The sequence below is a fragment of the Sciurus vulgaris genome (genome assembly GCF_902686455.1).
Source record: "Sciurus vulgaris genome assembly, chromosome: 6".
NCBI lineage: Eukaryota > Metazoa > Chordata > Mammalia > Rodentia > Sciuridae > Sciurus > Sciurus vulgaris.
In genome coordinates, this window is record NC_136466.1 from 162,142,975 (window position 1) to 162,166,409 (window position 23,435).

Sequence of the window (23,435 nt, forward strand, 5' to 3'; positions counted from 1 at the left end):
CTGGAAACATGGGAAAAGGGAAAAAGAAAGGCAAAGACGTAGGAGATGTGTGTGGCTGGAAACATAAAGGAAATATGTGGACGGGTTTTTAGGGACCTTAAAGACTGTAACAGAATGTAATTATTTTGTAGATTAAATATGCATCATATGCAGAGTACAGATCACCTCCACATATTTCCCAGCTATTTTGCATAAATTATACTTTAAACATATGCATTCTTATCTACAACAGATTCCTTGTATAATTTAGGAAGGATAGGGTAATACGTGTAAAATATGTAATGTTTCTGAAAAGAAGAATAATGTTGAGATTAACTGTGATAAGGACATTACTACAAATTTACCAAGCTACAAATATTATGGCAAACTACCTATTTTATAAACTTTAAAAGTAGCAGTGTTTGCAAGAATGCCTCTTTTTCAAAGTATTGATTTCTTATCTTTTATAAATAATAAATAATTTTACAAAAGTAAAGTTTATGTGGTAGTTAGATGCAACTTTGGAAATGAATACTGATAACTTGGTTAGTCACATAGATACTCTACAACAGGCACTATTTAATTAAAAATAGTGATTCTTGAATTACAATTATGCACATTAAACATACTAATCTATAAGTAAAAAACTTGTTATAATGTCTCTAATTTAGAGAGACCCTTCACAAAGCCAGCTGTAAATTTTCCAGGTTCCCAAGGGTTATTATTTTATGTGACTTCCATTAGTGTTATCAGGAGTTGACTTACAAAAGTTCAGTTTCATGCTTTAAAGAGGCATTTCCAATTAAGATTTTGTTGTCTGATATTAAGGATATACTTTTGAGATGGAATTCTTCTTGGCCATTAACCTAATGATTATTTCTCCAGATAAAGAACACAATACAGAATACTGCTCTATTTGTGCATACCCCAACTAGAATGTTTAATAATCTTTAAAAACCCAGAAAGCAGGCTGGAGATATACCTCAGTGGTAGAGGGCTTGCTTAGCATCCTGAACAAGACCTTGGGTTTGATTGTCAGTACCTTACATAGACACAAATTGGAAAAGGTCATACTGAGATTATATATACCTATGTATACATCTAAGGCAAAAAGAACTTGCTACAAATGCTTTGGATATGGAGTGGGGTTTTATTGCTGATTTTGGCAAAATCTTTGATTGATATTGTGGGTTTTGTTGTGATATAATATCAGTGATTATAGTAAAATCAACACTTATTTTTATGGGCATTAAATAAGTCATGTAAAACAGAGAAGTTACTTCTCAGAATAAAATGGTTAGACCCTTGTCTAGGAATTTATTGCTTTACACTCAAATGACTTCATCCTCAATCCTCTCATGATATCCATTTGAAAATCCATAATTCCCAGTGTTGCCTGTGATCTTTTTCCACCTTTGATTGGTCAGAAATATTAACATTTAGAGATCAATGTTTTCCATGCTTATCTCTGCCAGTTACCAGTTGTGGAACCTTGGCTAATCTATTAACCTTCTGCATCTCCCTACTAAGAATAATAACACACATTCAACAATGTATTGTGATATTTTATTGAGAATAAAGGAACTGTGCTTGAAAAATATTTGTTTATGATATTAGTTACTTGTGATCATAATTATTATTGGTCTTATTAGGTAATAAATTCATATCTTTTATTAATCATCTTTTTATTAGCATGTTGCAAGATCTTTGTATATATAACAAGCTAGAAAGTTTAATTTAAATGTGAACATAATAAGTGGATGCATTTTTAGAATAATATACAATATGAAAGTCATTTTCCAGTTTTAGTACATTTTCAGGAATTTAACTCAAGGTAGCATGATGAGCAAATTAAAATAAAATTAAATCAGAAAAAAATAAGAAAAAATAAACGATACATGCATATATCTTGTTGTATTTAAAGCTAACATTTAAACATTAAATATGTCATATAGTCTAATATTTAAATTGTTGGTTATCATTACATTGACCTGGTTTAAACTTCTCTAACATGTACCCTTCACATGTTCATATGCTGAATTTAGATCCTAAGATTTGGAGCCCATTATTTTCATTAATTCAGTGAACTTACCCAAACATATGATATCCTAACAGCTCTAGTCCTGACAACTCAAGTGATCATTTTCTGATTGTATGTGGAATGTCTCAGTATCCAAGAATGACATTAAAATTAACCTCTGATTTCCCTTTTTCCCTTCCCCAATATCATTGCATCTTAATTTGTTGCCAGCATCTTAGAGTCATGTTTGAGTTCTTTGTTTCTTCACATTTGATCACTTACCTTATGAGGTCAAGTCTTCCTTTATAATGTCTATCATTCTTGACCTTATTTTCATACTTACTGCTTTTGATATCATGTAAAATTCTACATTAATTACAAATTCTTAGTTCTTTATTTCTTCTGCCTTTCAACTTATATTTCATTAAACTGCAAAAATCATCTTTAAATATTTATTTTTTCATATTGTCATCATGTTCACAGGATCTGGACAGCTGTGCAATGCTAACAGTACAGAGTCTAACAGTCCCAGGAAACCCCTGGACAAGTTTTCCATCACTACACCTTCATGGATTTCCTGCTTTTGTAATTTCTTAAGTTCTATGTATAAAACCCATCCTTCCTCCTCGTCCACTTGTTCATTTATTGAGTGATGATTTATGGAGTTATTTAGCCTCTTAGCTTCCAACACACTTCCGGATTCACCAAGCACATTCCTGCCTCAGGGACTTGAATGTGCCTTTCCTGCTGGAGAAGCCCACACATAGCTTCCCCCACTCCATTCAGATTCCATGAAACTTCCATCAGGGAGACCCTCTCTGTCCTTCTCACCAGATAAAACAACGTCTTCCCACTCCACCTCTTTGTACCCCATCATCCTGTCTTACTTTCCTACATAAGGCTTTTCAACATCTGACCGCATGTGATGTATTTATATGATGAAAACTCTTCCAATGTCCTTCCCAAAAGTATAAGCTCCAGGAGAAAGAGGATTATTCTACTTTGGTCCCAGAACATCCTCAATGCTGTGCACTGGCTTTTAGCCACACTATGCATTCCATAAGTAGTTGTTGAATGCAAGAATAATGTTTAAATGCCAATGTCTGTGTTATAGGAGATAAGACATGAAATGGATGCTTAAGGCAGAGAGGACTTCAGGAAAACACCTTTTCCCTGTGATTCTAGAAACTTACACTTACAGGATCACATAGATCTCTTAAGTTTATTTGGACCCTATGAAGCTTTTTTAAAAGTCAGGCATGGTTGAAAGTTTGGACCTTTCAATAGGCATTTTCCCCAACAATAAAAATAACCCAGACAGTTTTAATCTGGTTGCCTCCAGTTAGAATTTTTTGGACTGTAGTATCTTATTCAAATCTCTCCAGATGGTCTACTACCATGGTCTCTTTTATGCAATATGGAGATCTAACAATCAATTCAATTATATGGAACATTTTCATGTATTAACAAAATTTTTAACTTTCTTATTGGTGACCTTCAGCTCTCTTTCTGGTAATGATCATTGTTTATTTGGCAGCTGCAGTCTTTGTGCCATGAAATGTTCTATTCTATAGTAGCACAAATGACTTTAATACCACCCCCAACACACACCAAGATGAAGTAGGTGACAGTGGTACTAGGCAATTTATTTTTATTCAAATTATGTTCAATCATATCTAGTGATTTCCAACTGTTGGCATATAAGAAAACTCTGAGGACAATTTCACAAACTAACCCCAGACTCACATAGATCTACTAAATAGTAATCTTGATAGTGGAGCTTAGTAATAGCATAATAAGAGGAAGGGAAAGAAAGTAAGAGTAATGAACACTTTCAATCAATTTTTGCATCGTATTCAGCAAACATGGAATTTTTTTAGATTTTCATCCACAATATCATAATTTCCAGCAATAAATAAATAAAATACACATTTTCTTGAAAACTAGTGTGCAAGTACATGACTACATTATGCAGTGAGCTAATACTTCCATTGTTTTTCCAATAGTCTAGTGATATAAACTTAGTCTTGAGCTTTACTTATGTGCATATTTAGTTCAGGCAACGGATCTGTTACGTTCTCCTGGATTTCTGCACATTATTAAGGACTTAAATTGGGAAGGTCACTACATCTCAGTTACATTGTCCACAGGACTCTTTACTGTCTCTTTCTTCCCAATGCAAGTTTTATTCTTTGATCCACTCCAATCATCTATGAAAATCAATTACTCTGTTCAATAGTTTAAAAGTAAGTCAATAAACAAACATAAGTTAACCAAAACTTACTCTTGTAGTATGCTGGTGTGTGGGAAGAAAACAAAAAAACAAAAACAAACAAACAAAAATTTACTGAAGGTTAAGGAGTTGAACTTATACTGCACTTGTGCAGGTAGCGTAGTAGCAATGGTTAGCAGGCAGAGTGGCAAGAATTCCTTCCACCTCCATTCACATGGTCCTAAGTCCCCTGCCTCACTGTCTCCTGCTGCTACCTCTTTCTCTCCCTCTCTACGCTCCTCTCTGACACACTCCAAACTTTGATCTTATCAGACCTGTAGCCATGCACCTTATTTCTGGGTCATAGTCTCCTAATAACACACCCTTTTATGACTCCATGTTATAAACTAGAAGCGAATAACCAACAGTCCTTGAGACACATGCAGTTTGGAATCTGATTTTTTTTTTCCTGCAGGGTGTGGTCGGTAATGCTTATGAATTGTTTTGTGCATGAGACATTTGCATTTATGCATGGTCCATGTATAATTTTATTCCCAAAATGCAGAATTCAGTGGTTGTAGCAGAGATTGTACAGACAGCAAGTCTAAAGTATTTACTGTGGCCCTTTATAGAAAAGTTTGTCTTGTCTACCCATCACTAAAGTCTTTCCAGAATACTGTGCTACAAAGAGACTCTCCACTCCTTAATAAGATGTATGGTCCAGATGTTGTTATAATTACTTTCCCACCCACTTCGCTTTCTCTCTGGGGAAGAATTTTCAATCCCTTAAAGCAGCATCTGTCTTCTAAATTCTCCCTCCCTAGTCTGCATGGAGTAGGGCAAAATATAAAAAATGTATTTTAGACATCAGGTACTTTCTATAGAGTGTCCTCTGAGGGTGACACAACCACATGCTGAAGAGTCCTTAATTATGTCGGCAGCTTTCTTTTGCATCTCCAATGCAATATAAATAAACAAAGTATGTAATGAATTTCTTATTTCCTTCATCTGAGAATTGCTGCTGTTAGTACCCCCTCCGAGGTAGTGTCTTTCTCATCTTCAAGTTGTCAATGATTCTTTTCAGGTGTCTGGTCTCTAGTCCTTCATGCTCTGCTTTGACTGTTCTGGCTAAAAAGAGCTGCAGTTAGGTGAGGGAAGGGTAATGCCAATCTCAGGTTGTGGGCTCTACATTTTTCTCCAGTTGGATACTCAACTGTGTCTTGGTATTTCCAGGAGGCAGGTGAGAATACTACTCCAGACATCCCACTGGTAAGAATTGCTTTCAGACTCTTCCTTAATATTGGATCCCTAGAGTGTTTTATGACCCCATTCAGGTAGCTGGTGCTTTAAGCCATCTCTCTGTCGCAGCTGGGAAACTCAGATGAGGTTGATTTCAAAGTCATGCTTTTATTGATTGTGAATGACTGGAAGAGGCATCACTATCTTTGGCTCAAAAGTGCTAACATTAAGATTTAGTATCATTGTGGCACAGGTACACTTGCATGTGTGATCGTTTGATTGATTTGATTCCCCAGTTTCTCCCTTTCCCTTCATCCTTACTCCCATTGATCTCCTACTGGCCCTTTACCATAAAGAGTCACACTTTTACGTAGAATTATAATGTACCAATGAAAAAAATATGTGTAAATAAACAGAAAAAAAGACCAGAGCAGTTGAGGAAGTAGATTCTGGAAGGGAGGAAGCCAGGGAAAGAGGAAAAACTGGGGAATGAATTGGAGCATTTTATGTTATAAATAAGTCTTAATAAACCCACTGTTATGTAGAGTTAATGCACTAATAAAAGCATTTTTAAAATATTTAATTTTAACCATTGGGAAGGCTATTTGGCCTACATGTTTTGGGAGGTTATTTTCCCTCACAATCAAATCCCAAGAATCCTAAGAAACAAAAAATTAGAAATGAGTATTACTTAAAGAGTTGAAGAAATATCCTATACTTTTCCATGAAATCTGAAATGTTCAGGAGTAATTAATTAATCATAATTATCCATTGCTCCTATGTTTTGACTGAGCTTGAATATCTCCCTGTGTTGAATAAAATCCTTCAAAAGCCAGGTGCTGTAGCACATGCCTGTAATCCCAGCATCTTGGGAGGTTGAGGCAGGGGGATTGTGAGTTCAAAGCCAGCCTCAGGAAAAGTGAGATGCTAAGCAACTCAGTAAGACCCTGTCTCTAATAATACACAAAACAGGACTGGGGGTGTGGCTGAGTGATCAAGGGTCTCTGAGTTCAATCACCGTTACCCCAAAAAAGTCCTTCAGAATTACCCTATTGCAAAATGTTTCTGTAATCTTAATGGCAGAATTTCTCTCTCTTCCATGGTGGTATGTAGTTAAAATTCAGCATTAGCAAGAAGACTGTTGTGAACTTTCGCATATGTGGTGTACTTAAGTAGACTGGCCACCAAAAATGAGGCATTTCCTGCTCTATATTTTTAAAAATTTAAAGAGGATATGTGGATAGGAAATGCAGAAAAGTGAGGAGAATTTGGAGCCCACGAAACAAACCATGTCTCTTGGGAATATAAACTAGTATAGCCATTATAGAAAGCCATGTGTATGTTCTTCAAAAAACTAAAATATAACCTCCATGTGGCACATCAGTGACTCATTAAACAAAATAATCAAAGCTGAGAAACACAAGTACCCCATGGTCTCACTCACATGAGGAATGTAAACAATTTGACCTCATAGGCTTTGAGAGTGGCTTGGTTATGACAGAGCTGAGGGGATAGGAAAGAGGGTGGGTGGAGAAAGGATGCTTAATGGACACTACGTTGCAGCACTTATGCCGGAGTGAGAAAGTTCGGTGTGCTCTTGCACAGCTGGATGAATGTAGATATTGATAGTGCACTACAAACTTCAGAAAGACAGAAGAAAAGCTTTTGAATGTTTTTACCATATGGAAATGATAAATGCTTTCCAGAGTGGTTTCACCAATTTACAATCCCACCAGCAATGTATGAGTGTACATTTTTCCCACATCCTCACCAACATTTACAGTTATTTGTATTCTTGATAGTTGTCATGCCTCAGAATATATCCAAAGGATTTAAAATCAGCATACTACAGTGACACAGTCACATCAATGTTTATAGCAGCTCAATTCATAATAGATAAGCTATGGAACTGACCTAGGTGGCCTTCAATAGATGAATGCATAAAGAAAATGAGGTATATATACACAATGGAGTGATACTCAGCCATTAAGAAGGATGACTTTATGACATTTGCCAGTAAATGGATGGATTTGGAGGCTATGGGGATAAGTGAAATAAGCCAGCCCTCAAAAGCAAAAAGGTAGAATGTTTTCACTGATATGTGGAAGCTCACCCACAATAAGGGGGTACCTTTGAGGGGAAGAATAAAATTTCAGTAGATTACACATGGGAAATGGAGGGTAGGGGGACATAAGAAAAGGCGATACAGTAGAATGAATCTGACATAACTTTTCTGTGTACTTACATTAATACACCACAGCAAATCCTACCATAATGCACATCCACAAGAATGGGGTCCTAATTAGAATAAGATATATTCCATGCTTGTATAATTATACCAAAAAGGATTCTACTCTCATATGTCATTAAAAAAGAAATGCAAATGTTAGAGGCAATCACTGTGTGTAAACCGATTTAATTATTGAACAACGTATACATGTCTCAAAACATCATGGTACACCATGTATTCATACAATGTTTATGTTCTTATGAACCAGCTAAAATAAATTTAAATAAAAGTAAATGGCACTGAAGAAAAGCTAGCATTAATCAGTGAAATATTTAAATTTTGGGAAAACTACTTCTAGTCACACCTATGGGTTAAACAGCATCTTTAAAGTCAAATTCTGTTTATGAATGTCTTGCTTAACTCAGCTTTTCTTTCTTATGTATATTCATGGCTTTTCCAAGGTTTGTGCCATTAGATCTCAGAATCTTGATTCACAACCTTATTTCAGAAAGAATCTTATTTCAATCCACTGATGAATATTGAAGTCTCCACCGACGAAATTCGCGGGCTATTGTTGAGCATAGCATTGCTCTAAAAATAGATTCAATTTTGAACTCAATGCTCCATAATGTGCAGGGCATGTTCTCAAGTCTGCTTTCAGTCACAGGTTGAGTTCCATCAAGAATGAGTTTTAGAATTCACCAGGCTATGCTTTCATGAATGTGAAAGACACTTTCACAATTGTCTTTTATTTTTTATCCACAAGAAATCAGCAAAGTTTCTTTTTTCAAAAAACATACAAGGTGTTAGCTACTTTATTCCACATATTATTGAAGATGAACGCAAATTATAATTTGATAAGTATGGATACATATACATACTTATTTTATTTTAATAACTATATCCATAGTTATTTTCTGTCACATAGAAATAGGAATTCTTGAACCAAAATAGTCCAAAAAAAGTAATTAATAATCTAACAGTAATTATTGTGGTAAGTATAAAATAAGATTTTGTAAATATATACTTGTCTGGATTTATTCCAATAATGAACTGCATATTTGTGCATCAAGATAATTCATTGTGCTATGCTCTGAAGGATAAAATGTGAATATTTTAATATCTAATACATTGCTTTATATTATTCAAGTAGTTAATAATGTTATGTAATTAAGTATGAGCTATAATGTGATATCATATTTCTCACACAATACTCTATTGAGGAAAAGAACTTAGTCTTAGTGTCTACCTTTAGAGTATCAATTTAGCATGACACTATCCAGCAGACACATGAAGGCAAGGCTATCAGATACCAGCTTGCTTATTATCTTAAGAATTTTCAGAATAAAACATTCACTTCTATCATTGTGACGGATGCCAGCAGATATATTTGACAGAATAATTCCCACTTAACTGGTAAGAAACAAATTTTCCTTTATATCTATACCAGAAACACAAAAAAATGGAAACAGCACAAAATATTCATAAGTCTTGTCTTCGGATTCAAAGCAATATATCAATACGTGCATTTCAGTGCTGTTTTCTTCAAAATTTCCCAGCTGGCAGTTTTCTCTCTTGCCTGTGGCTTATCTGCCCCTGTAGACCAGAGCCTGTTGACTTTGCTGTTATGGCTTCCCTTTCTTTAAAGAGTCATTACTAGTCAATTGCAGTCAATTCATGGTCAATAAAGCTGTGTACATAAGGATAACATTGCTCGTTCAACCTTCAAATGAAACATAAGATCTAAGAGCTTTCGGCCATGCAGAGGGTATTGAGAATATGGCTTTATACTCTTCTGCAATGGGAAATATGAAGAGAGCCTACTTCCGTTCTGTGGTGAGCAAAAGCCATAGATCCATCTCGTGCCACGTTGTCCAAAGTCATGTATGGTTACCACGCTTTAGTCTGCTCTTCAGGGATACGTTTCCATTACTCAGTCTTGTCATTCAGGCACAAACTTGAAATACATTTAAAATGAATCAACATTTGGAATTATGAGTAAAGCTCTGTGTTGGGTCCCCTGCCCTGCCGTTTGCAATCACACCTGAGCATCAGTTTAGATGTGGCCCTTGTTCCCCCTCCAGCTCACTGAAATCTCGGGTCATCCCAACGTTTTCTCATACAGCCCCCCAAATCAACTTAAGGATGAAGACCTTACTGTACCTATCTTCAAAGTTTCTGTAATTAGCACTTGGGCATTATTAAATATGTTGATGAAAGTAATTCATTAAATAACAAATAATTTGTTAGAGGAGTCAGTTTTTAATTTAGCAACACATACACAGAATTTATTTTTTTTTCAGTCTTGATCAGTGTGTATAATTTTCAATCCGAATCAGTTTCTTTAAGAAATTCTATAAAAATATTTTTACTTGTTCATTCATTTAATGATAGCCATGATTAAATAAGGGACTATTTAAACTATTTTATTTTATATTAAAATAATGCAAAAGTCTTAAATTTGAAATAAATATGCTATCATTTCTATGACTACAGATTGTTTATTGAGAATTGAAAAAATCTTTATTTAGGGTAAGGACATTTTCTAGAAGAGTTTTATCAGGTAGAACAGTTTGCAATATGGAAATATTTATAAATGTTTATAAGTCAATGCCTGGTACTCAAGTAAGGTAGCCAGCTTTGGTTACTGAACACTTGAAACAGCTGCAGTTGTCAAAAAATATTTTAAAATTCATATTAATATAAGTAATTTAAGTATACAGAGCCACATAATGCTATTTGTTACCTAATTAGACAATTCTAAAAAGTCAAAGAGGAAATAAAAATGATCCCACCACATAAAATTTGGTAGATGAGAAATTATAAATAAATCACTGAGAATGAAGGTCACAGAAAACAATGAACCAGGAAAAGAATTATAAGATTTAAAAAAGGAATTAAAAGAATCTTTTACGATTGATTGTCAGGACAATAATTTATCTAGAATTGTCTGGAAGAAGAAGAGTCTTATTACCTGTCAAATAAAAAAGATGCCAATTGGCCTGAGGTAAACATACAATCACCAAATTAAGTCAAAATAATTTATCATTCAAGACAACTCAAAAGAGCAAAAAGTAATTTAATGTCAACCATTTTTAGCAAACATTTAACTAAAAGAGTTTTCACCATACCAGCAATTAAAACCAGGATCAAGCATTAACTCAAAAGGTTTTTACTCTTAATCATTGGGTTTAATTAGTAGGATTTTATAAAATGTTATGGATCACATATAATTTGCTTTATGTCTTTTAATTACATTCATTATGGTTAAAATAAGCCAACAAGGCTTAATTAAAACCCAAAAGAACAACAACAACAACAACAAAAAAAAAACCTCAGATACTGTACTCTCTCCTTTTTATGTGAAAATCAAAAGTTGATCTCATGACCGAATGGCAATCTGGTTACTGGAGTCCAGGGTCTGGGAGGGGTGTGAAGAGAAAGGAGAAGCATTGACCAAGAAAAACCCACACTCACAACTGAGACCCCTAGTAACCTCTTCACTACATGCTGACCACTGTTGAAAACAGTGTATGTCATGTTTGAAAATTACCAAAGGAATAGATGCTGAATGTTCTCATCATACATGGACTATAAGTTAGGCAATTGATATGATAAGCAGCTTGACCGAATCTTTATAATATACATAGTCCAAAACATCTCAATGTGCTACACAAATATGCAGAATTATTATTCAATGTTTAAATAATTTTATTAAAATAAAAGTGTTTTTATTAACTTTTATTGTTCCTTACATTGAATTAGTACATAACGTATAACTGCGCATATTATTGAGGTAACCTGTGATGTTTAGATACATGTATGCATTGTGTATCACTTACATCATTTTACACATACCTAGCTCCTCTAACATTTACCATTTTTTTTTTATGGTAAAAAAAATTATCATTTCTTTATTGTTCAATTTGGGGGGTTCCTGATCCATTCTACCAAGCAATTCCTTGCCAGGTGTGTAGTTTACTTGCCTGTAGTTTGTCTCTTCAGGGTTGATTTTTTTTTCCCTTTTGATTTGCAGTAGATTTTAGTTTGTTGAAATCCCATTTGTCTATATTTGCTTTTGTTTGCTGTGCTTTGGGGATCTTGTCCCCCACCCACCCCGCTACCAAAAGGCTTGCACATTCCAATGCCCTGAAAGGTTTCCTGTTTTCTCTTACTAGTTTCATATTTTTTACTTCATTTTCAACTGTTTTTTTGTTTTTGCTTCTAAATAATGAGAAATGCCCTAGTTTCCTTTTCCTGCATGTGAACATCAATGTTTCCAGTATCATTTATTGAAAGGACTGTCTTCAGCACCTTTGTCCAAGATCAGGTGTTTGCAGGTGGGGGTGGTTCTTCTAGCTTCCTCTTCTGTTCCGTTGCTCTGTGTATCTCCTTTTTGTCAATCATGCTCTTTGATTCTTACAGATTTATAGTGCACTTTGAAGTCAGGCAGTAAAATGCCTATGCTTTGTTCCCTTTGCTCAGGATGGCTTTGGGTTTTTCAGTTTTTTGTGGTTCCATATAATTATTAGGATTTTTTCTAGTTCTTTGTCTTTTATTCTCCTTTATATCCTTACTTTTCCTCAGATGTATATGAACACTTGGATTTCTGTTCATTTGGAAAACAGGGGCTTCACTGATTTTTTCAATCTCAAATGACTGGTGATGTTTGTGCAGCAGGTCAGTGATCAGCTGGGTTATCTGCTTTTAGAACTCCTTGTGTCAATTTCCATGATATCAAACACCAGCCTTCAGAGTGTTTTCCTTGGGGAGAAGACTGAGGCTCGCAGTTGGAGAGTTGGCTTATCTCCCTGTTTTGTGTTTAGCATCCTCATCTCGTCTCTCCTTGCATTCTTGAGTTGAGAGATTGGTTTGCCCTCTACAAGAGATAAGCCTGACCTTTTGTTGAAGTGAAGAAAGGTCACAGTGAAGTGACAATGGGATCTGGGCGTTTACTGATTTCAAAAGTCCCTCCTTATTTTTGCACACCCTTCTCTCTTCTCTCCTAAGGTACTTGGGGTTACCAAATTTGAGTCTGCTATTTATTTCTTTGCTGTCCTGGCGATCACTTGTGGCTATGTTTTACCCTAATAACTCAACGTTTCGTCTCATTTTTGATCTTTTGTTTAGCAACTATAAATTTTATCTTTTGAAACTTCCATTCAGTACACCACAGTGATAGAGTTAGAACCCCAAAAACGCATAGAACTTCCCTGGGAAGTTCAATAAATGTAATCTGTAGAACATCATTTTCATCAGGATGGCCATGGAATCTGCATTTGTCCTTGAGGCCAACAACTTTGTATCTAACTCCTTTCTCACCAAAAGATCAAGATGTGGGGTATTAAAATTCTTCACTTCAACACATGAAATTATATTATTAAAAGATCAGAGAAGCAGCAGTAAATACATTTATGAAGTCAATTATGTGACAATAAATTAAGAATGATCATCTCTTTGCCTTGGGACAGTTGATATTCTAACATTTCACATAAGCATGGGTTTATGAAATCATTTTAATTAATTTAGATTCTGCCTCTCTTGTGGCTTCATTATGAAAGAAAAATAATTTTACATTTTGCAATGTGTTTCAGTGTTCATCACTAATTTTCCTAAGGAGAAACTTTCTATAGTTTCACGTCACTATATACTAATACATTGGGAAAACATAACAGTCCTGAAATAAGATTCTTGCTTCCGAATTTTTTGTTTTCACAGGGAAACATCGGCTACAATTTTGGCAGCGACTTATGCATATAAAGCATCAAGGATTTCTTTTTTTTATTTTCCTAATACAGAAAAGAAAAATAAATTGCAAGTAGAAGTGCAAAATTATTATAAAACAATGCATATTGCCCTTCCTTTCAGGCTGAAAATAATTCTTTCTTCTTCAAATTGCCAGAGTTATACAAACAGCCCCAGGAACTGGTTACAGAAAGGGACTGCATTGCAGAACACAGAACTTATTGATCCTGTGGCTATGAAAATTGTGATGCTGGGGACCTGAGGTGATTTATAGTTTCAATTAGCTCAATATTGATAATCTGAGATTTGGTCCTACTGAAGAAGTTCATGAAACATACAAAGAACCCGTGAAGTGAGAGTGTGTTTTCCTCCACCAACCAAACACCCTTCAGACTACAGTACCATCAGGGAACATGCAAATGCAGAATCATATAGTTTATTCAAAATGAACCTGCTTCAGATGGAAGCCAAAAAGGAACGTTATGAACAGGTAGCTCAGAAGTTGAACTTTTACAAGCTCAGAGCACGTCAACATGTTAGTATCAAGAGAAGGCAGTCACAAGAATCGTGAGATGTGTATGAAACCACAGCAAAAACAATCTGGACATGTGGAAATGTCTTTAGCATCTGTCGTTTTACTCACACAATGTTCTAGCCCTTCGTAAAAGTAAATGATTTATTAAGAATCACGTATATGAAAAGTTTTATAAAGGATTATGGTATTTGTTACATACTACTGTGGATGGTTTTGCTAAATTACAACATTTTATTTTCTGTCCATCTCTTGAATTTGAAGAGAATTGTTTGATGGTACTAAATTAGTAGCTATATGAAAAAGAGCATGCTCTAAAGTACACTTGCTTCTTCAGGATAATGCTAGATGCTTCTGTTTCAAATGCCTGCTTAGAGCAATGTGCCTGAGACTCACTCTTTGGAATTTATGGTGGACTGTTTGATAATCCTATGTGTTTGAATGTAGTACATATATTTCACAATCTCTTTCTCTCTTTCTCTCTCATCAAATGCTAGACATATGTAACTCTCTTTAAGAAATAGTAAATCTTTTGAAGACATTGTGAAAGGTGTTCCAACATTTTCAACGCAAGATTATTTTTCCCTTACATCATTTTAAATAGTGAAACATATTTTTCACCATTTATTATCACTGCTAACAATTTCTAACTTAAAACAACTTGACTCATCACTGTTCTCTAGGTAATTCTAGAAATGTATATGTTCTAATATTTTCGGAAGTCCCTATCATCTCTGTGCAATATTTTCTTATCTACCCTCTTGTAGTCTTTATTTTTTTATTGGCACGTATCTCTACACATTTATGAAATTCAATGTGATTTTTTGAATCATATGTGCAGTGACTAATAATCAGCTTGGGGAAAATAAGGTGACCAACACCATCCTGAGCATTTATCATGCTCTATGGGTAACATTCAGAACCCCGTTCCTGGCTGTTGTGAGACACACGGTGTTGTCTTGTGTGGCATGCCCTGCTGTGCCACAGCTCCTTAGAATCCGCTCCTCCCTGGTCACTGCCACACTGCACACAGGGAGGACGCTCTTCCCAGCTCTCCCTCCACTCTCTCCAGCCTTTCTCAGCTCTTCCATTTGTCATTCACAGAAATTCATGCCACGCCTTCTTTCAGACATTCCTACTGCCTTTCTCCTTTTGGGTCTCCAATTTTAGTATAAATGAGTACTGCTAGCTACGTCATTGAGTTCCTTCTATTTCTGACACAGGGCATTTTAACTTTGAATTTCCTTCATTATTAGGTCTTAAATGATTTCTTCTAGTTTCTCCACTTCACTTTCCAATCAAGAATTTGCTTATCGACAGTACCTATTCTGGTATTTAGTTCATGTAGGGAGTTTCCATTTTCAACCATTATATTGTTCATAACTGGAATTACTGCATGATTTATTATTTCACCAGACTATTCCTGCTCTGAATCACAGTATTTTTCCTTTACTTTTGAGGGTGTCAACTGTGTTTCCTTAGAATTTTAGATTTGTGCTAGCATTTATTTTTGCCATTTTTTTCATAGATGTCTTAGTACATTCTTTCCTTCTAAAGGCCATGTGATCTTTAACAAACTAGCATGGATAACCTGTGTACTCAGATTCATATTATCAGATAACTTGGAAGATAAAATATACCAGTACCTTGTTCTTACAAGGCCAAACCCTAATGTGTACCACTTTGGGGTAGTCCGGGAGTGAGAAAAGTCTCCAGGGCAACTGACATCTAATTACATGGAGATGGTTAATTTTATGTGTCAGTTTGGTTAATCCATAGAACATGGTTTTCGTTCAGACACTAGTCTAGCTGCTGCTGTGATTAATACTTATATCAGTAGTCTTTGAACAAAGCCCAGTTTCCTCTATGTTGTGGGTGGGTCCCATCCAATCAGTTGAAGGCCAGAATAGAAAAGACTGAGGTCCACTAAGGAAGAAAAAATTCTGCCTGCAGACTGTCCAGAGACTCAAGCTGTAGCATTAAATCTTCCCTGCACCTCTAGCATTCCAGTCTGCCTGCTCCCTGCCCAATCTGTCCATCTCTCTCCCTCTATACGCAATAAAGCCTGTATCTGCAAATGCGTATGTTCTATAGCTGTACACATACCCCGGGTATACACACATTCTGTTGGACTTGTTTCTCTGAAGAACCAACCGACCCCTATATGCTGTTGCTTCCACTATTCTTGGCCTTTGTGCTCCAGACACAAACTCTGAAAAGTCCAACACACACCCCATAGTCTTTCCTGAGAGCTATTCCTCCTTGGAGGTACATCCGGCCCTTGAGATTTTGAAGTTGACTGAAGAGGAGAGCAAGACCTCATGATTCGTGAACAGAGGAAGCACCAGTGGACAGGTGCCACACATCACTCATCCTTCCAACAGACGCTTTCTGCCCCCACACTACTGTCCCACCCCGACCTCTTGCCAGGACATTTGGCCTGGCCTGAACCCCGTGAGGGACCCCACAGCAGCTCCTCTGCCTCAGCTGTTTCTCACCTTTGGGTGATCATACTCTCTCCAAAGACGGACATCAGGGGACCCTGGGATGTTCAGTTACTCTTCTCTCTTTCTTTTAGAATGAATGAAATAAATAATTGTACCTGATTCACGACAGTAAGAACATATCTGTCTATAAATTTAAATGTCTGTCTTTCTCTTCTGCAGGGAGAATATTTTAACTGCTTCCTCTGAATGCTTGCTTACTCTTGTATCAACTGACTTAACCATTAAAATATAAATCTATAGGAAGATTTGATGTAAGTGCAAAAAGGAAAATACTAATAGATCAGTTCTGAGAGAAGTTGAGACTTCTGCAAAGGCAAAAACATCTGTCTCTCTGTGAAAGGAGCCCACAGAGAAGGAGGAGAAGGGGTAGACACTGGCATCTGCCGCTAAGGCACAATAAAATTTTAGAAATCGGGAGATGCACATTTGATTAATTTTTCTTTTGCTCCCCTGTCAGCTGCAATGTCCTAAACACATTTCCTTCATACTTTAGCCTTCTTGTGCACCAGGTAGCAAGCGGTATTCCACGTGTTTTGTAAATCATCATTATGCATACAATTATGCACACACATGTGCACACAGGTAACACAAAAATTAATTTTGTAAGGATATGCAAATGTTAATTACCTTGTATATCGAGAAATTGAATCACAAGTGTTTATATGAATATTTTAAATTCAAAATTAAATTTAACTGAAGGCTATTAAATCAATCAAGGAGGGTTAGTTAAGTAAATGCCAACAGGGTAGTTTGGTAACTACTTCAAGGAAAAGTTTTTCTTCATTTTTCTCATGTCACATAAAAAATAAATGGCAAAGTAGTTAAACTTTTAAATGCAGGTGTCAAATCTAAAGAAAAATATCAGTCCATGAAAGAACTGTGTGAAATTACGAGTTTTCTTTCTTTTTTAAAATGTTCATAGTATTTTTATTTGTAATAGTCAAAACTGGAAATAACCCAAATGTTTGTCAGTGGTTGAATAGTTAAACAAACTGTAGATATACAGACAATAAAAGTTTTCTAGTAATAAAAAAACTAATAAAATATCATTATTGGAAGAAAAAGGAGTAAAAACAACTAAAACTAACACAGTGCTAGAAATAATGTAAGACAGTAGCAGAGTGCACCAGCATTTAATGTTACGGAAATTTTCTTACAGAAACACTAAAAGTTAAATTAAAATTAATTTAATTAATTAATAAATCTTAATAATACAAGTGGCTAATAAACCAAGTAGCAAAACCTAACTTGTAGTTTCACATACGCTGCTTTTCTATTTATTTACAAATTTTACAAACATGCACACAAATTTGTCATGTTAGCAAACTTCAGAAGCAATTGCTGTAAATAAATCTTGGTAGCAACAGTAAGACAGCAGTTATTTTCACTCTGGTGAAGGTTATTCAGCAGTAAAATTATGAAAACATATTAGGCTGCTTAATGTACGCCAAGCACATTCACTGTAGGTAGGTAATTACCTTGTCATTTAATTATTGCAACAATCCTATAATGCCCAGTGTCTTAGAGGTGATGCAGTGCAGGAAGAAATATCTATTCACAAGGCCTTAGATACAGAACAGGGACAGACACCCATATGTAAATCCAGAGCTTATTCAATTTGTGGACTTTGCTGTTCCATGGCACACCTATTTATAGTGAGGTGAGCATGTTACATTAAAATAAATATTTATAAAGAACTGTGGTTTGTTTCACATCTGTTGAAACTAATAATGAAAACCACATATTTTATGTTTTTAAAATTCATTTTTCTATTAATTTTAATTTTATTTCATGAAAATATTTCTGTGAGAAACTGAAAAATAATCAGCCCCTCAGTACAGAATGTTTGGGGGGGGGCACATCTAAACCTCTTTTCTTTATGGTATTTTGGTGGTGACTGTGGAAAATCTTTTGATAACACTATTTGACATTGATTTTAAAAATTATGATAGTTAATCTATTTTATGGATTTTACCCTTAATAAATTATTTAATTTCTTACTTAAACATAAGATAAATACACAAATATATTACTTTTTATAGTCTTATTAAAATTATTTGTTTTCTCTGATACACATGAAATTAAAATATATTTTCATGTACTGATTGTAAATAAGCAGTCCCAGTAATAGATATTCAATGTTTCATTCCATGTGGCAGAGGAAGAACACTGAACTAGTAAGGAGATGATTTTATTCATATGATTCGTTTAAATAAAATCAGAGTTCACTCAAGAGAAACAGCTCAAAGGAAGGAGGGATCCAGGGATTGATAGAGCCAGGCAGTCATCAATGAGCACTGGAATCTTGTGGAAGGAGGGAGACAGATCTCACCTGCATCATCAAGAAAATAGATGAAGATACATTTTACCTTGGAATAGGTGAAAACAGGATAGTCTATTATTACAGTTATGGGTTTTTCTAAACACAGAAGTTCTGGGGAATTTCTCAGACCTTGCTACTTAACAGGAGCATGAGTTATAGATTCGATTATCATTATCATATTTCAAATTTTATTATATCCTGATAAAAAATCATAAAAATTAATAATATTTGTTGAATATTTTCCACACTCCTATACCCAAAATAGAGGAATAAGTATACTTAAGTATTGTAGGAATTGTAACCGAACTATCCCATGTATGAATATCCCAGTGTATTTCACCTTTATGTTTATCTATAATGCACTAATTTTAAAAACTTTAAATGAAAAACTAAATTTTAATAAATTGGATTTTTATTTTCATATGACTAGTAATGAGTAAGAAGAGCTTTCTTTAATAAATTATTAGTGTCAGTGTATGCTTTCAGGATCAGGATAAGAATGAGAATCAATAAGTAATATAGAATATATAAGTTTATATATATATATATGTACATAAATACTGGAATACATATGTGTGTATATGTGTTTAACTCTGTGTATGTGAGAGAGAGATATATATAGAACTGAATGGGCTCACTTTCCAACATTATTCTTTTTATAATTTGGGAAACCAGTTGTCCTCGCACCATCTATTAGTGATCTATATACCCTACATTTCTGCAATGGTCACTGTGTAGTGCAGCAAGTTCAGTACATACTGGGGTCTGTAGCTGAGTTCTCTATTTTCTTCAGCAGACTCTTTCTTATTCACTATGAAAACACTACACTATTCTAAATATAATAACTGTACAGTTTCTTTTGCTATCTGGCAGGGCAAGTCCATTTATCATGATCTTGTTCTTTAAAAATTGTGTTCATTTGTGTTTTTTTTTCTGCTGTTGGATAATCTTTATAAATACATAGTTACATATTCTGTTTCCAAAAACGGTTGGTGATTTATTTTTTTAGAAATTGGAGCAATTCATTGGAACAATTCAGAAGTAACTAACTGCTTGATAGTGTTGAATCTTTCTTTGAATGCTAATAAAATATTTGTGAGTTACTTGGGATTCATTCATTAGTAACTAATGAATATATATAATGGGTAATTGCTTATATATTTATTTTTATAATGGGTACTACTGGGGTACACCTAACCTAATTATCAACATGATGCCACTATTTGAAATGCTATGTCTTTTGATTTTCAATTACATCTTTAAACTTTTTTCCTCATGTATGAATAGCAATTCAAAGTTCCTAATATTGACTTTACATCTCAAAATATCTAAATACTTTAAAATTAATGACTAATTTGTGGATTGTTTTTGGTTTTGAATATATGACAAAATCTTGTTCTAAACCTTGTATGAGATTGTCTTGCACAATTGCATCACCAACCACCAGCTTCAGTGAATGTTAGACCCACTATGACAGTGGAGTGTACAAGTCGTAATAACTGGGATCATTGCCTTTGATGTTGCTCAAAGAGACCAATTGCTGAATTTCTTGTGTGTAGTGGTAAATGTGATGTTTATATAGATTCTTTTCATAAGGTTACAAAATATATTTTATACCTCACTGTGTTAAGGGTGCTGAACATGAATAGATGGTAAATTATATTGCATTCATTCAATTCATAGCCTTTAATCTATGTTTTGCATTGGTTGTGCATTAACATTTTAAGCAGAAACCAAGGCATCCTACCAATCCAACTTGATTATGTACTATCATCTTTTTAATTCATTATTCATATAGGAGCGATACATTTGTATTTGCATATATTAAGATTGAAATGTAATTTTCTTTCTTTTAGTGTTCCTATTCAATTATTAGGAAAGCTCTCTTAGTAACATAAAATAAATCAATTATTCATTAAGATAAGTATTTCCTAAATGTTAGTATATTTTACTTTTAAAATTTTAATCTGACATTGATTTTTGAAGTAATATACTTAAATAATGCATCCATGTGCTTGATAGTGTTATAAATATTTGTGCACTTTTAATTAGAGAAATTTTGTGAGTTTTCTCTGGAAACTTTCATTTTAGTTAAACTATCAGATTTTTATCATGGTCATTCATAATATTTTCTAATTTCCCTCATATATACTGCTACATCTCTACTTATAAATCTTTGATTTTCTAATATTGCATAACTCTGCTCTTTGTTAATCAAGGTTTCTGTCTCACACTCTCTCTCTCTGCCAAAGGTTTATCAAATGCAGAATTTATTTCTATTTAATAACTTTTGGTTTTGTTATCTTCATATACTATTATATCATTTATATCTACTCTTTATATACTATTTTAGTTCATTAATATCTGATCCTCATATATTTATCTCTAATATATTTCTGTTGGTTTAAAAATGTTTTTCATTTAGATTTGCATTTCATTAGTTTTGCACCATTTGTTTTTCTACTTGCATTAAACATAAAGGACCAACTGTCATTTAGATTCATGTAATACAAGCCTTCCCTTGTGGTCAACTTTAATAGTTGTTTAAAAATAACATGCTAAAATATTTATGAGTCAAACTCTGATTAAATATATTTAAAAATCTAAGTCAATGGAAAACTATTCCAAGCTCAAAGAAAGAAAGATTCATCATTACTCAGATATCAATTCTTCCCAACTTGATCTATTGATTCAGTGCAATCCCAATCGAAATCCCAGAAAGTTGTTTTGTGGATATTGGCAAACTGATTCTAAAATTGATATGTGAAGGCAAAAGACCCCAAATAACCAGCAATGGCAAACTAAGAAAATGACTGAAGACAGACACTGCCCCATTTCAGGGTTTGCTACAAAGCTTCAATAGTCAAGACAGAGGTGTGGTGAAAGAATAGACAAAGGTATCAAAGGAATTGAATAGGGAATCCAGAAATAGACCCACAGGGTAGTCAACCATCTTTGTAAAGGAACGGAGGCAATTGAACAGAGAAAGGACAGATTTTTGTTTCTCAACAAAGGGTGATGGAGCAACTGAACGTCACACAGAAAAAAATGAATCTGGATCCAGAGCTGCAAAACTATGAAAATTTAGAAGATGGCATGGGAGGGGCTGGGGATACAGCTCAGTGGGTAGAGTGCTTGCCTCGCAAACACACAGTCATGGGTTCAATCCCCAGTGCAAAAAAAAAAAAAAAAAAAAAAAAAGGTTGGCATGGGAGAAAATTGAGACGACCTTGAGTTTGGCAATAAGTTTTTAGATACAACACCCAAAGCATGGTACATAAACAGGAAAAAAATAGTTGGCTTCTGTATTAGTCAGCTGTTTAACTGTTGTGACTAAAGGACCTGACCAGGACAATTTTAGGGGAGGCAGCGAGACTCCACTCTCCAGATACAAAATAAGTACCCCATAGCCACGCCCCCAGTGAACCACTTCCTCCAGCCACACCCACCTGCCTCCAGTTACCACACACACAAAAATAAATAAATAATAATAATAATAACATGCTAAAGGAGATACAGCATAACCCAGATCAGTGTGAGGGCATCACTAGTACATCAGATGTGACTTGGTTTTGGAATTGCTGAAGAGAATAAGTGTGTGATTGGTGAGTCTAATCTTTGGGGTTGTACAAGCCCTTTCTGAGGATGTCTGTACCTTCTGTACATGCACATTCATTTATAATAAACAACTGTGGTACATGCTGTGAAACACATCCCTAGATTTATGATCAAAATAAGACAATCAGTGTGATCCTCATACATGTGTTGGGAAGTAAAGCTTATCTGTTGGTATTTTAGAAAATCTTTGATTGGACACAAGTTTTTCTTAGGAATCCAAAGGGAGAGAATCAGGGTTAGACACTGTGGAAATACATTTGTTTTAAAATATATAAGCATTTGAGTTTATACAATTTCCTCTAAACACATTATTGATCCCAATAATTTGATTCTTTGTTCTTATTTTAATATACTTGATCATGAATACATCATTTGAAGAATTTCAGTTTCTTAGAATCTTATTGACAGTATCTTTATTTGTAAGCATTTATGGAGACATTGACTAATTTTTGATATTTTAAAATAACATCATAAAAGAAACAAAATTAGTTTTGTGTTTATTATATAATTATAATTATATTTCAACGCATTGCTATTGCTGCTATACAATCTAAAAAATCATGAATTATGCCTCAGTGTCTTCTATACCTTCTTATGCTGCTATTATCAATTACTTCATGTTTCAGATCTACATTTTTATATGCGAATTTAATGATTGACATAAATCATAAGCAATGCAGTCAATTTAAATATTTCCTTGAATTATATTTTATCTGGAGCTTCCATGCCCACAGGGCTGGGGGCCAAGGTAAACGCCTTTCCTTTGTAAATGATCCACTCTTGGATATATTTTTTTTTATAGCAAGAAAAAGGGTATTAAGATGGAGAGGTTTTGTTTAAATAACTAAAGAGAAAGAATCACTGATTCTTCTCTTGAGGAAGGTGTAAGTAGATGGTGTCACACAACACACCTGAAAACTGTGCCTATAAAAATACACTATTGACTGTATTCCATCTCTGGGACATCCTTATTCCTTCCAGGTCAGATGGAATTCAAACTATTGAATAGAATCAGCTATAAAGAGCATTG